Source organism: Oryx dammah, unplaced genomic scaffold (assembly GCF_014754425.2).
Source record: "Oryx dammah isolate SB20612 unplaced genomic scaffold, SCBI_Odam_1.1 HiC_scaffold_8, whole genome shotgun sequence".
Taxonomy (NCBI): Eukaryota; Metazoa; Chordata; class Mammalia; order Artiodactyla; family Bovidae; genus Oryx; species Oryx dammah.
In genome coordinates this window covers 4,682,043-4,695,129 of record NW_024070192.1, presented here as the reverse complement: position 1 = coordinate 4,695,129, position 13,087 = coordinate 4,682,043, and the positions used below count along the sequence as shown (strand labels likewise).

General features: G+C 52.0%; 1 long non-coding RNA gene across 12 annotated transcripts in view; it reads left to right on the top strand.

Moving 5' to 3' along the window:
- The window catches only part of LOC120866552, a 159,243-nt gene that overhangs the window by 123,658 nt on the left and 22,498 nt on the right, over positions 1–13,087 (top strand). For all 12 annotated transcript variants that reach the window (XR_005721690.1, XR_005721686.1, XR_005721682.1 and 9 more), the window contains exon 2: positions 10,225–10,315. This is a non-coding gene — a long non-coding RNA (uncharacterized LOC120866552). The remainder of the gene's footprint in view (positions 1–10,224; positions 10,316–13,087) is intronic.

Here is a 13,087-nt window from a genome sequence, read left to right as displayed (position 1 = left end):
TGAGTTAGTGATGCTATCTAATCATCCCATCCTCTGCTGCTCCCTTCTCCTTTTGCCTTCAATCTTTCCTAGCCTCAGGGTCTTTTCCGAAACCAACTTTTCCAGTCAGCTCTTTGCATCAGGTGGCAAAGTACTGGAACTTCAGCTTCAGCATCAGTCCTTCCAGTGAATATTCAGGACTGATTTCCTTTAGGATTGGCTCATTTGATCTCCTTGTCTTCCAAGGGATTCTCATACGTATGTTATATGTAACATGTGACATATATGATATAATCTATAACATACACATAGACTATGCAACATATCCATATATATAATGAGGGATTCCCTCATAGCTTGCTTGGTAAAGAATCTGCCTGCAGTGCAGGAGACCAGGGTTCGATTGCTGGGTCAGGACGATCCCCTGGAGAAGGAAACAGCAACCCTTTCCAGGATTCTTGCCTGGGAAATCCCATGGACAGAGGAGCCTGGTAGGCTACAGTCCATAGAATTGCAAGAGTCGGCACGACTTAGCAACTAAAACCACGTAATACGTATCACAAAACGCGAGCATCGTTTTTTTCAGTGTCTTATTTCTCCCCAGGCTTTCTGCTCTGGGAGGGGGACCTGTCTCTCCTGTCTGGCATTGTTACCACCTAGTCTAAAAGCACAAGCACATAGTAGGTGTTTTGTCCACATCAGCCCGCCCTTGCGGTGTGCGGTGACTTTAGATAAGGTCTGAGGCCACCTCTGTGTTGTGTATTCTTGTTATAGGGTTGCGGGGAGGCATCATGCGAGTTTCTTTTTTTGTTGTTAAGAAAGCCTCTCCACAGCAAAAGAGACACAGAAGTATATAACAGTCTTCTGGACTCTGTGGGAGAGGGTAAGGGTGGGATGATTTGGGAGAATGGCATTGAAACATGTATATTACCATATGTGAAATGGATCGCCAGTCCAGGTTCGATGCATGAGACAAGGTGCTCGGGGCTGGTGCACTGGGATGACCCAGAGGGATGGGATGGGGAGGGAGGTGGGAGGGGGGTTCAGGATGGGGAACACGTGTACACCCATGGCAGATTCATGTCGATGTATGGCAAAAACCACCACAATATTGTAAAGTAATTAGTCTCCAATTAAAATAAATAAATTTATATTTAAAAAAAGAAAGCCCCTCCTTTGCTGCAGGAGTGTGTGGTGGCTGCTATTGGTGTCCAGCGTCCACCAGGCTGGCTGGTCATGGCGTGGTCCTGAGGAGGGCTGGGGGGTGAGGGTGCACTCTGGCTGTCGTCTGCCTGCCTGGGACCCGCTGGGGCCCTGGAGTGGGGGGCGGACCCTGCAGAGCTCAGTCCAGCCCAGGAGAGAGAACTCACTCCCTGACGGAGCACACTTCTGCATGTCACATGGGAGGACGAGCGCCTTCGGCTCCCAGAATGAGCCGTGTCCCTGGGGCCCAGCTGGGCCTTGGAGGGACCTCGGGCCTCCCCGAGAAGCAGGGCGTTGGGTGACCCGGCCTCCCTGCTCCGGCCAGCCGGGACAGGTCCAGCTCTGCTTGTGCTTAACAAGGGGGCCGTGGATCCGAGTTTGTTCTCGAGGAGGGAAGGCATTTAAATGATCACACGTAGTAACGTTTACTATGCTCCGGACACTGTCGGAAGTGCTTTACCAATGTTAATTCATTTACCCTTCCAACAGCCTTGGAGGGCGGTTGCTGTTAATATTATTGTACTGACTGCTGACAAATGAGGAAACTGAGATCCAGACAAAGTCCAAGTTGTATGTGAGAGGTGAGATTCAAACTCGCACGGTCCCAGCTGATGGTGGGAGCTGCTGCTTTAAGAAAGAATTTGGAGAGCCATGAAGGGTCTTCCCCGCGGCCCCCTGACTCAAATTTACTGAAAAAGCAACAAAGGAAGCTGATGGCTGGGCGTTGGGGAGGGGAAGACAGAGAGAAAGCAGAATCAGGTCCTTTGGCCACTTCCATCCTGACCAGCCCAGACACCAGCTCCGGGAGGTGGGGGCTTCTTTGTCCCCCAACCACAAAGCATAGCTCTTAAGTTGGGATTTGCCCATCAGTAAATTAAGGTACCTGAAAAGTGAACCGGGGAACTGACTCTTTCCCCATTTTTTTAAAATTAAAACAAACAGCACCGTGAAATGTCAACCTGTCGGTCGTTTGGAAAGTTTGCGGCATGGAAAGGCAATTGCCCAAATGACTTTTTAAAAGTATGAGAATGTGCCTGGCTGAACGTTTTTTAATTAACGCCTCAAGTTAACGTTAATAACTATTCATAGCTCGGCGAGCTGGGTTTGGGGTGGTTGAAGGAAAATTTGGTATCTCTGGCAGAGGTGCAATGTTGACCTGGCTGGCAAGGGGGCTGTCAGCCGCTTTCGCAAACCTCAGGGACCTCGGGGCCTGTGTGGGCCCGTTTGCAGTCAGGGTGTGGGCTTACGGGGCGTCACTGGACGTTTCTTGTAAGTCTAAGTGTTGCTGCTGCTGCCCAGGTGGTCTCTGGGACTCAGGTCTCCCCAGATATGCCCACCCCCAATCTGGTGAGCAATCCTCTCAAGGGGATTCTTTTCTTAAAAAAAATGTTGCTTGGGGTCACACCATTTAAACTTACCTCCCTGCTTTTCTGTGATCTCATTTTTTCCTTAAAATATCTTTGGAAAAATGTTTTTGAGTTGAGCATTTTGTTTTCCATTCAGACATGGTGAAACTGACACACGGGGGCCAAGGCTGGGCGGGAGGGTGGGGGACCCGGGCCTCGCACACCTTTGCGGGTCAGTCCTTAGCAGGCTGGGTGGGCACGGGGCCGTGGTAGCTTCTTAATTCCTGCCCGCCGATGCTGCAGCTCCGTGTCACTGGTGGGTACACCCCATGTTTGGAAGGTGTCCCTCCAGGCAAAGATGCGATTTTAAAAGAGAAAGCTGGGAACACTTCTGGTTGTTTTTTTAAATACATTTTAAATTGGAAGATAGTTGCCTTACAACATTGGGCTGGTTTCTGCTGTATGACCCTGTGAGCCAGCCGTAAGTACACGTCTGTCCCCTGCCCCCTGAGTCCCCCTCCTGCCCCGCCCCCACCCCACCCCGGGTCGTCGCAGCGACGAGTTGAACGCCCTGTGCTGGGAGCAGCTTCCCACTAGCTCTCTGCTTCACATACGGTAACATGTGCGTCCCAGGGCTCCTCTCTTTCATTGTACCTTTTCCTTCCACCGCTGCGTCGACAAGTCCATCCTCTGTGTCTGCGTCTGTAATCCTGCCCTGCAGATAGACTCATCAGTCCCGTTTTGCTAGGCTCTGTATATACGCGTTAATATATGATATTTGCTTTTCTTTTTCTGACTTACTTCACTCCGTATCACAGGCTCTGTGTTCATCCACCTTGCTTCAGCTGACTCAAACTTTCTCCTTTTAATGGCCGAGTAATGTTCCCTTGAATGTATGTGCTACAACTTCTTTATTCACCCGTCTGTTGACGACCATCTAGGTTGCGTCTGTGAACACTGGGGCACACGTGTCTTTTGAATTATGGTTTTCTCAGGGTGTATGTGGCCTTCTCAGGTGGCGCTAGTGGTAAAGAACCCGCCTGCCAGTGTGGGAGACATAAGAGACTCGGGTTCGATCCCTGGTCGGAAAGATCCCTTGGAGAAGGGAATGGCAATCCACTCCCGTAATCTTGCTTGGAGAATTCCATGGACAGAGGAACCTGGTGGGCTACAGCCCATGGGGTCGCAGAGAGTAAGACATGACTGAAGGACTAATTCACACACACTCGGGGGCACAGGCAGAAGTCCTGTGGCTCCAGTGTGAGCCATCGCTGACACCTGGAAGATCAGGTGAGACTTGGACTGGGCTTCGACAGAAGGTTTGGGGAGAGGCAGCGCAGGGGAGGTGTTGCAGGTGGGGCAGCGAAGATTAGCTAAGCTGCCTGCAGAGCAGTCCTGTAGCAAGGCTGGAGAGAGAGGAGGACCCGCATGCAGACGGCCTCCGATTCTAGGTCTTCCGTGAGAGAAGGCAATAGAAACCACTGCCAGCAGCGGGGCGGAGTCTGACTGAGCTCACTGGCATTTTAGGATGATAAACTGGAGAGTTTTGTAGAGTGGACTGGAAAAGGAAAGTCTGAAGTCAAGGCGCTCAGGTAGGGGGTTATCGCAACCGTGGAAGGCAGAGTAACAGGTTGCCTTCTGCTTCACCCCTGGAGCTGGAGAAGCTTGGTATGAATGTTGACTCAACTACTCATAGCCACCTGACCTTGGGCAAGTGTTAAATCTTTCTGTACGTCAATTACCTTATCTTTCGTAGAGGGATACTAATATTCATTCATTTATTCAACAAAAAGATATGATAGCCATATCGTACGTATCATAGAGTGTGTGCTGTTCATACAATGGAGAACGAAACAGACAGGCTCTCTACACTCCAGGAGCTAGTAGCAGGGACACAACTGAAGTGAAATAAACAAACACAGTCATTTCCAATGAGGTTAAGTGTGCCGTGAAGGACGCAGCTGAGTTGTACTACTCGGGTGGCCGTGTAATAAGGCTGTCGTGGAGAATGTGCTCTTGGAGAATGTGCTGTCTGAGCAGCACAGACTTAGGAAGTTAAGGGAAGTGGTTCTACTCAGGAAACAGCAGGTGAAAAGACCCTAGGCACCAAAGAGCTTTGGAGCTTCCCAGCCCGGAACTAGAACCAGGGATAGTGAGCGAGGTGAGAAGGGATCCAGAGGAGGGAATACCACATGTGAAGGGCAGGGACACAGTCGACCATAAATGACATTGTTATTACGGGAACATTTTGGACCTGAGGTTATCATGGCCATAGGAGTGATAACAAAAGACGGACTGTGAACAACCTTAGCAGAGGAGCTGACTGGAGGTGGAGTGAGTAACTCAGCGTTAGGGCCGGTGGCTCAGACGGTAAAGCATCTGCCTGCAATGCGGGAAACCTGGGTTCCATCCCTGAGTCGGGAAGATCCCCTGGAGAAGGAAATGGCAATCCACTCCAGTACTCTTGCCTGGAAAATTCCATGGATGGAGGAGCTTGGTAGGCTACAGTCCATGGGATCGCAAAGAGTTGGACACGACTGAGCAACTTCACTGGTTTAGGGCAGGGCTGCGCATCTGGGTGATGGGGAGAGTTAAGGTGAATTCACTGAATTGAGGAGCTCCCCAAGGGAGCCTGGCTGAGGGGGATGGAAGAGGTCCCATTCGTCCTCGAGAATTTGAGATGATTTGCCCATCGGTAACCAGCCTGCCCTGTAGGTAGCTGACACTCTGGGCTTAGGGGAAAAGGTTAGGTGCAGGGTTTCAGGGAATCTTTAAGGAGGAAGGGAAAGGGTGGCAATTCAACTGGCTGGACCTGGGTGCCAACCGGGGTCCACAAGGATCCCAGGCCTCAGGCCCACATCCGCTCCCTTTTGTCCAGGCGCACGGAGGGAAGGAGGACTCTTGCTTCCGGATCGGCCCCTGCAAGCTGCGTCGTGGAGACTGGGCTCTGTGCAACCTGGGGTTGGGTAGCAGGCTCTGGGCGGTGGTAGGTCCTGAAATGAAACCCTGATGCTGTCAGAGAGCCCTCTGTCTGTGACAGTGCAGGTATTTGGAAAATGCCACAGAGCAGGTCTGCTGAGCCCTGGGGCTGCAGCCTGTCGGTGGGGCGAGGACTCGTGGTCAGGTACACAGACCAGGTCAGCGCTGACCGTATCCTTCAAGGAAATCTCAGGCTGCTTCTAAGATCACCCGGAGGCCCTGGCTGTCCAGGCCTGTCTGACTTCTGGGCTCACCCTGGCCGTGTGGGTCCCAAGGGTGCCCTTGCCGAATTGCACCTCGAGCCCCAGACTTTGGATCAAGCTGGCAGACGCCAACCCCCAATTTCCAATACATTTTTTATTTCACAGGCCATTCTGCAAATTCTGTTTTGACTTTTTTTTGTTTTTAATGGCATGGATAGTTTTATTTCTGGTTCAAGACGGTGAATATCCCTTGTGCGTTTATTAGTTTTTAAACACCATGGCATTTTGTTTCTCTACCAAACAAAGCCTGTTCATTTTAGGCCCGCAAACATGAGAACACAAATCACCCATCAACTTACTTGCTTCGAGATGACAGCTGGCAACCTTTGCTTTCTTTTTCCAGATTTTTTTTTCTTAACCTATGCAATTCTGTAATTTTTTTTTTTTTACAATAGTAGTAACAGCTAGCACTTATTTATTACTACTTACTACAGGCCAGGAAATAGGCTAGGCATTTGAACACATGGTTTAATTTAGTACCAATGAGCAGCCTGTGAAATGGAGACCAGCACCGTCCTATTTTACGTCCTCAAATAGAAATACCGTAACGATGGTGTCTAAGAGGCTTACTAGAGGCAGCAGGCAGAGAAAGGACTTTCCACCCCACCCCACCCCACCACCCCCCGCCTTGCAGCAAGAAAATGAAAAGAAATAAATGAAAATGAAAGTGTTAGTCACTCACTCATGTCCGACTCTTTTGCAACCCCATGGACTGTAGCCCGCCAGGCTCCTCTGTCCATGGGATTTCCCAGGCAAGAATACTGGAGTGGGTTGCCATTTCCTCCTCCAGGGGGTCTTCTCGACCCAGGGATCAAACCCGGGTCTCCTGCACTGCAGGTGAATTCTTTACCATCTGAGCCACCAGGGAAGACTAGCAAGAAAATTAAAAGAAATAAGTAAGGAAACTTTAATCCTAACCTGGAGACAAATCCCAGTAAAGATCTAGGTTAGTTTTTCCTGTGGATCTAACCCTCAAATTCATGGTATGAATTTGCCAGATCAGATGGTATAACTGTCTTCTCTGGGCCCAGGTTGGGTGGATGTTTGGTGCTTACACCCTAGAGGTGTAAGGGAAATCTCAGGCTGAGGGTGAGTGCTTGAACCTCAGAGGTGCTGCTCTGCCCTGCTTTAGGCAGTCAACTTGCCAGACTTCCCTAAGACCCTCTGTTGAGTCACCCCCGACTCCCACCCCAGTAAGGGAAATCTCACCCTGAGGGTGAGTGCTTGAACCTCAGAGGTGCTGCTCTGCCCTGCCAGGCGGTGTTGCTTCCACACGAGGTGGGGCGGAGGTGGCTACTAAGGCATCTATCCACTGAGAATCAAGCCCAGTGTACCTGGGGTGGGACCAAAAGAGTCGGGGGGCCAGTCCATGAGCAGCAGTTGAGGGAGGGTCCTCGGGCTGGGGTGGGGGTCGGGGGTGATTCAACAGAGGGTCTCAGGGAAGCCTGGCAAGTTGACTGCCTAAAGCCAAACACAGCTGGACTTCTTAGTGTACCAAAAAGTTCCATCTCCTGTGTTGTTGTTTTTGCTCTAAGTCTATTTGAAAGTAGGGTTCTGATGCTTGCTGCTGCTGCTGCTAAGTCACTTCAGTCCTGTCCGACTCTGTGTGACCCCATAGACAGCAGCCCACCAGGCTCCCCCTTCCCTGGGAGTCTCCAGGCAAGAACACTGGAGTGGGTTGCCATTTCCTTCTCCAATGCATGAGAGTGAAAAGTGAAAGTGAAGTCGCTCAGTCATGTCCGACTCTTAGTGACCCCATGGGGTGCAGCCTACCAGGCTTCTCCATCCATGGGATTTTCCAGGCAAGAGTACTGGAGTGGGGTGCCATTGCCTTTTCCATCTGATGCTTGCAACAGAGTCAAAGTTAACAAACTGACCCCTCAGTCAGAGAACTTGTTTAAATCTGGAGGAAAAAAAAGACTGGCAGGTTGGGCAATTGAAAGGAAATAGGTAAATTCAGGGCTGAATTAAGATTCTTGTGACCTTAGGTCACAAGAATTATCTTTGGAGGCTCCTTCCTACTTGTAAAAGTCAATCAAATAATGATATTTTATGCCTTCATAAAAGGGTGACTATAACCCAGGCTGGATTCATTGTTTTATAGGCATTAATATTATTGTCAAAGCTCCTTCTGATTTTAAAAAGAAATTACAACCCCCATCTAAAAGTGTCATGAGACCTGGACTTGTGCCCAGTGGGTGTGTTGGTCTTAGGTAGATTCCTGGGAACTTCAAAACCCCCTTTTTAAAAAACCCAGTGCGAGGACCTTAATCGGGACCCATCAGAACCACTGGGGATGGGAGCCAGGTTGCAGTGTGATTTTCCAGCAGCCTGGGGTCGGGGAATGGTGATTTCAGTGAGCAGCCGTGTCTGGGGACTCTCAGTCCCCTCCTCATTTCACCGTAGGATTTCAAGAAGACGCCCTCCCCTAGGTTCCCTTCCCCTCTTCCCCACTGTCTGCTCCTGGCTGGACTGAGATGTCACGGGGGCAGGGTAGGTTTAGGTCCACTTGCCTGACATTTCCTATCTCCCCTGGAAGGCCAGTTGGATTCATTTCCACTCGCCCAGGTTTGGGCTTGGTGGGTGTATCAAATGCTTTCCACCTAATAAGCTGAAAGCATCAGGGCAGCTGTGCACGAAGTGATAACAGGAACAGGAATCCGTTCCGGACACGGGGGCTGGAGCTGGAGAGGATCTTGCTGTTGTGTGCTGTGCTAGTCGCTCAGTCGTGTCTGACTCTTAGGGACCCCATGGACGGTAGCCCACCAGGCTCCTCTGTCCATGGGCTTCTCCGGGCAAGAGTCCTGGAGTGGGTTGCCATTTCCTCCTCCAGGGGATCTTCCTGACCCAGGGTTCAAACCCTCATCTCTTGTAGCTCCTGCATTGAAGGGGAATTCATTACCAGTGAGCCACCTTGGAAGCCCCATCTTGCTGATTTGCTTGCTTCTTTTCAATGAGTTTTCTGGCATGTGTGAGTTGCAACCCCACTGACCGTAGCCCCACCAAGCTCCTCTGTCCACGAGGTTTTCAGGCAGGAATACTGGGGTGGGTTACCGTTTGCGGGATCACCATTTCCTTCTGCAAGGGATCTTCCAAACCCAAGGATCGACCTCACATCTATTGCGTCTCCTGCATTGGCAGGGAGGTTCTTTACCACTTGCACCGCCTGGGAAGTTGGTCCTGAGATGAGTTCCTGGGTGTGGAGAGGAAGCCCAGCCAACAAACGTATCCCCAGGATTGGGGGAGGGGTGCTAGAACATGTAGGGACCCTGATCCGGTGGCTGCAGAGAACTGGCTCGGCCCTTGACCTTGGAAACTCCAGAAACAATGAATGATCCAGCCCCACTGTGATGTGTGTGCATCCAGCGAGGAGCAAGACGCCACCCAAACAACACTTTCTCTTGTGAGCAAAGGTTACAGGTTTTCTGTTTCAAATCTGATGGTACTTCCCGCCCCCGCCCCCTCTTTCTTTCTTCTCTCCATTTTCATTTGCCAGCCTAAGGATCTCCACTGATTTCTTTGAGCCTAATGGTGGGGAAGCTGAGAATGGAGCTATTATTTTTAAACACCTTTTGAAATACTACTCTTCCTGGTTTCTGAAGTAAGTTGAACAGGGGTTGAGTTTAAAGATTAAATATCTGTTTTTTTGCAGCAACAGCAACTACGCCGATAACTGTGCCCAATTGCTCAGGAATTCTGTGGATAGTGCGGAAGAGCCTTGCTCTCTAGAAACCCACAAAGGAGTAAAATTAGTAAACACATAGCTACTATTTACTGAGTGCACGTTAGGGGCCGGGCACAGGGCTAGGTGTCCCTTGTGTGTTATCTCATGCAATGAATCCAAGCATACCATAAGACGGGAACATGTGAAAATTCAGAAATAACATCATAGGAATCTTTGAGCAAAAGGCCCCCCAACTCAGGACTGTGGCCACAGATTATCTTTGTAGAAAAGGTCAACTGTGGATTTAAAGCCTGGTGCTCTGTGACAGCCTGGTGGGGTGGGATGGGGTGGTTCGAGGTCTGAGGGAGGTTCGGGAGGGAGGGGACGTATGTGTACCTGTGGCTGGGTCGTGTTGATGTGTGGCAGAAACCAACATGAGTGTAAAGCAATGATCGTCCGATTAAGCATAAATAAATGTAAATGAAGAAATAAATTTCATCCTAATTTGAAAACAGTCACTACCGCGTCATACCCATCGTGTCTCAGTTTATTCCCGGTCTGGTTTATCATGCTGATAACCTATATTTCTTTTGAAGGCTTTCTTCAGTTTACCACATACACGATGGATTGGAAATGGATTTCTCCCTTCCTTCTGATCCACACAGATTTATTCTTTATTGAGTCGCTAGAAGCCCCTGTGTCCCTGGGAGACTGCCTGGCACGCATCTGAAGCTTGAAGTTGAGTGTCAAGGTCCTGTTCCCTGGTGTAAATCTCCCCTTCTTTTTCCAGGTGAAATCAGAGGGCTGTGGCTGACCTGAATAGATGCTTTGAACCAAGAAAGCAGGACAAGATAAAAGGCCAGCTGCATCCTGCAATCAAGGTATGGCCGCAGCCCTGAAGCTCCTCGGGCTTTGGGGTTCTTCTCCTTCTATGTCATATCTGGTTGCCTGGGTATCCCTATGCACCTGGGTACCAGCCCTGAGTGGTGACTGGCAAGCAGGAGACATCAGAGAAGGTCCTGAGACTCAGGCTGATAAATTCTAACACTCATCACGATTAATTCAGGCCAGACTCTACGGTCACGGCTTTTACTGAGATGAACTCCATCTCACCTCTTACAAGCCAAGCCGATCAGTTGTGCTGTACCCAGCCTGTAGGGGAGGAAACCGAGACCCCTCCCATTTTGCCCTGGCTGCCCAGTTACTTAGCAGGGGAGCCAGGATTTGAAGCCAGAGCCGGCACCGTGTGCTGCGCTCTCTTCCTGTTTCGAGTGACAGTGAATTGTCCCAGTCACCCGCTTCCAAGGTGGCGCTAGTGGTAAAGAACCTGCCTGCCAATGCAGGAGATTAAGAGACGTGCGTTCGATCCCTGGGTTGGGAAGATCCCCTGGAGGAGGGCCTGGCAGCCCGCTCCAGGATTCTTGCCTGGAGAGTCCCATGGACAGAGGAGCCTGGCGGGCTACAGTCCATGGGGTTGCAAGAGTTGGACGCGAGTGGAGTGACTCAGCATGCACAGGCACTCCAAGACCGAACTGTTGCCACCCCCGCCTCTGTGCCCCCCCACCCTCTCCCCAGGTGCCTGTCTGTGTGCCTTGCCATCTCCAAACCCCCTGCCCAGAGGACTCCGTGCCCGTGGAGGTCCCCACAGCTGGCGTATGGCCTTGCTTCCAGGACTTCACCGGGCTGCCTTGCCTGCCCCGCTGGGGCCTGGAGGGCCGGTGAGGGTGCGGTGGGGCTTGTTCGCGTGGACTCCGGTGTCTCGTGTATCCTGCCCCCTTTGTCGCTGCTCGTGGTAGGATCTGCTCAGACGGGGTGCTCAGACCACGGTGTGGATTACCCTGCGGGAGGGTGGGCCTGGGACGGAGAGTCCGTGGCTTAAACTGTGCTTTAGCTGCTGTCTGGGCTCGGGTGACTGGCAGGCTGTGTGTGGGTGGTGGGGGCGGGCAGGGTTAATGAGTGATCCAGGGGATTTCCAGGTGAACTGTGGGCATGGCCTTTGAGAACAGAGCTCTCCGCCTGAGCCAGCTCTCTCCCTTCCCTTCTCTGGGTGACCTCCCCCCGTGCCGGCCTGAATGCCAGTTCATTCTATGAGAGGCACAGCCTCTCTGCCCTATTCTGATGGCAGTGATGCCCTCATTCATTCATTCACTCATTGACTCATCGAACAGATCCTTGTTGGGTGTCTGCTGTGTGGTAGCACTGTTCTAGGCAGAGAACACCACCCTGCCCTCACAAAGCTTGCCTTCCAGTGCAGGGCAGGGGAGGGGCTATAAGAAGCAGCAGGTGTAATAAATAAGTAGATTATCTGGTACAGAAGAAGGTGATGGCGTTGCAGGAAGAAACAGAATTAGGGGCCATTCTGTGCTGCTGGGCAGGGAGGGGAGGGCAGGCGAGGCCTTGAATAGGGCGGACGCCTCACTGAGAAGCTGACGTCCGAGCACACACTTGGGGGAGCTGAGGCGGGAAAAGCTGTCTATGGGCAGCAGCTCTGTCAAGGCCAAAGCAGGGGTTGGCCTAGGGTCTGCAGACCGGAGTGCCGCTGTAGGCGGGGCTGAGTGCCCAGGGCTGGGGACCCCGAGCCAGGGGGAGCCTGGGGGCGGGTGGGCGTTCCCCCCTGAGGGCACTGGGAGCCAAAGCAGAAGCCGAAGCCCGCCCCCAGGGGCTCAGTCTCAACAGCTGTGCCCGCCTCACTCAGCAGAGGCCCTCGCGATGGGGTTGGGACTTTGCGTGGGGGATAGACCCCCCTCATCCCTGCAGGGGGTGGCCCTGGGGGTCACTCGGGCAGGCCACAGACTGGGCAGCAGAGATTAGTAGTGATGGAGGAGAAATAAAGGAAACGGAAGAAATCACAGGACTGGGATTGACCTCCGTCAGTACACGCACTACTGATACTATGGATAAGATAGGTAACTAACGAGAGCCTCCCGTGGAGCTCGGGGACCTGTGGCCGGTGCTCTCTGGGGACCTGAATGGGAAGGAAACCCAAAAACTCGGGTGTAGGACGTCTCTGGGGGCACAGCGGGTGTGCGTCTGCCTGCCAGTGTGGGCGAAGTGGCTTCCATCACTGGTCCGGGAACATTCCCCGTGGCACAGAGCAGCTGAACCCATGGGCCGCAACTACTGAGCCCGCACGGCGCAGCTGCTGTTACTCTTTACTTCTGGCTGTGCTGAGTCTTCACTGCTCTAGCTGCCATGAGCCGGGGCTCTTCTCTAGCTGCCACGTGGGACCTTCTCATCCTGGCAGCTTCTCTTGCTGCAGAGCTCGGGTCTAGGGCTCCCAGACTTCAGTCCTGGAGGTGCGTGGGCTTAGTTGCTCTGCGGCATGTGCAATCTTCCTGGACCAGCGATCGAACCTGTGTCCCTCTTACTGGGCAGGCAGATTCTTCACCACTGGACCACCAGGGAAGTCCCTGGAGACACTTTCTCACCCGTCACCTTGGACTCCTTTACTTCCAGACCCAGTGGCCAAGGGAGATGAAGGCAGATGGCCCAGTGGCCAGGTCCGTGGAGCAGTATTCACAAACAGTACTATTAGAATATCACCCACTCTCATGGATGTAGCAGACTCCCTCTCAGTGAGCAGGCTGCTCACCGCCTCTGAGCCCCAGAGGCTCCTGCGTGAGATCATCAGGAGGAAGGCTTGTTTTTACAGA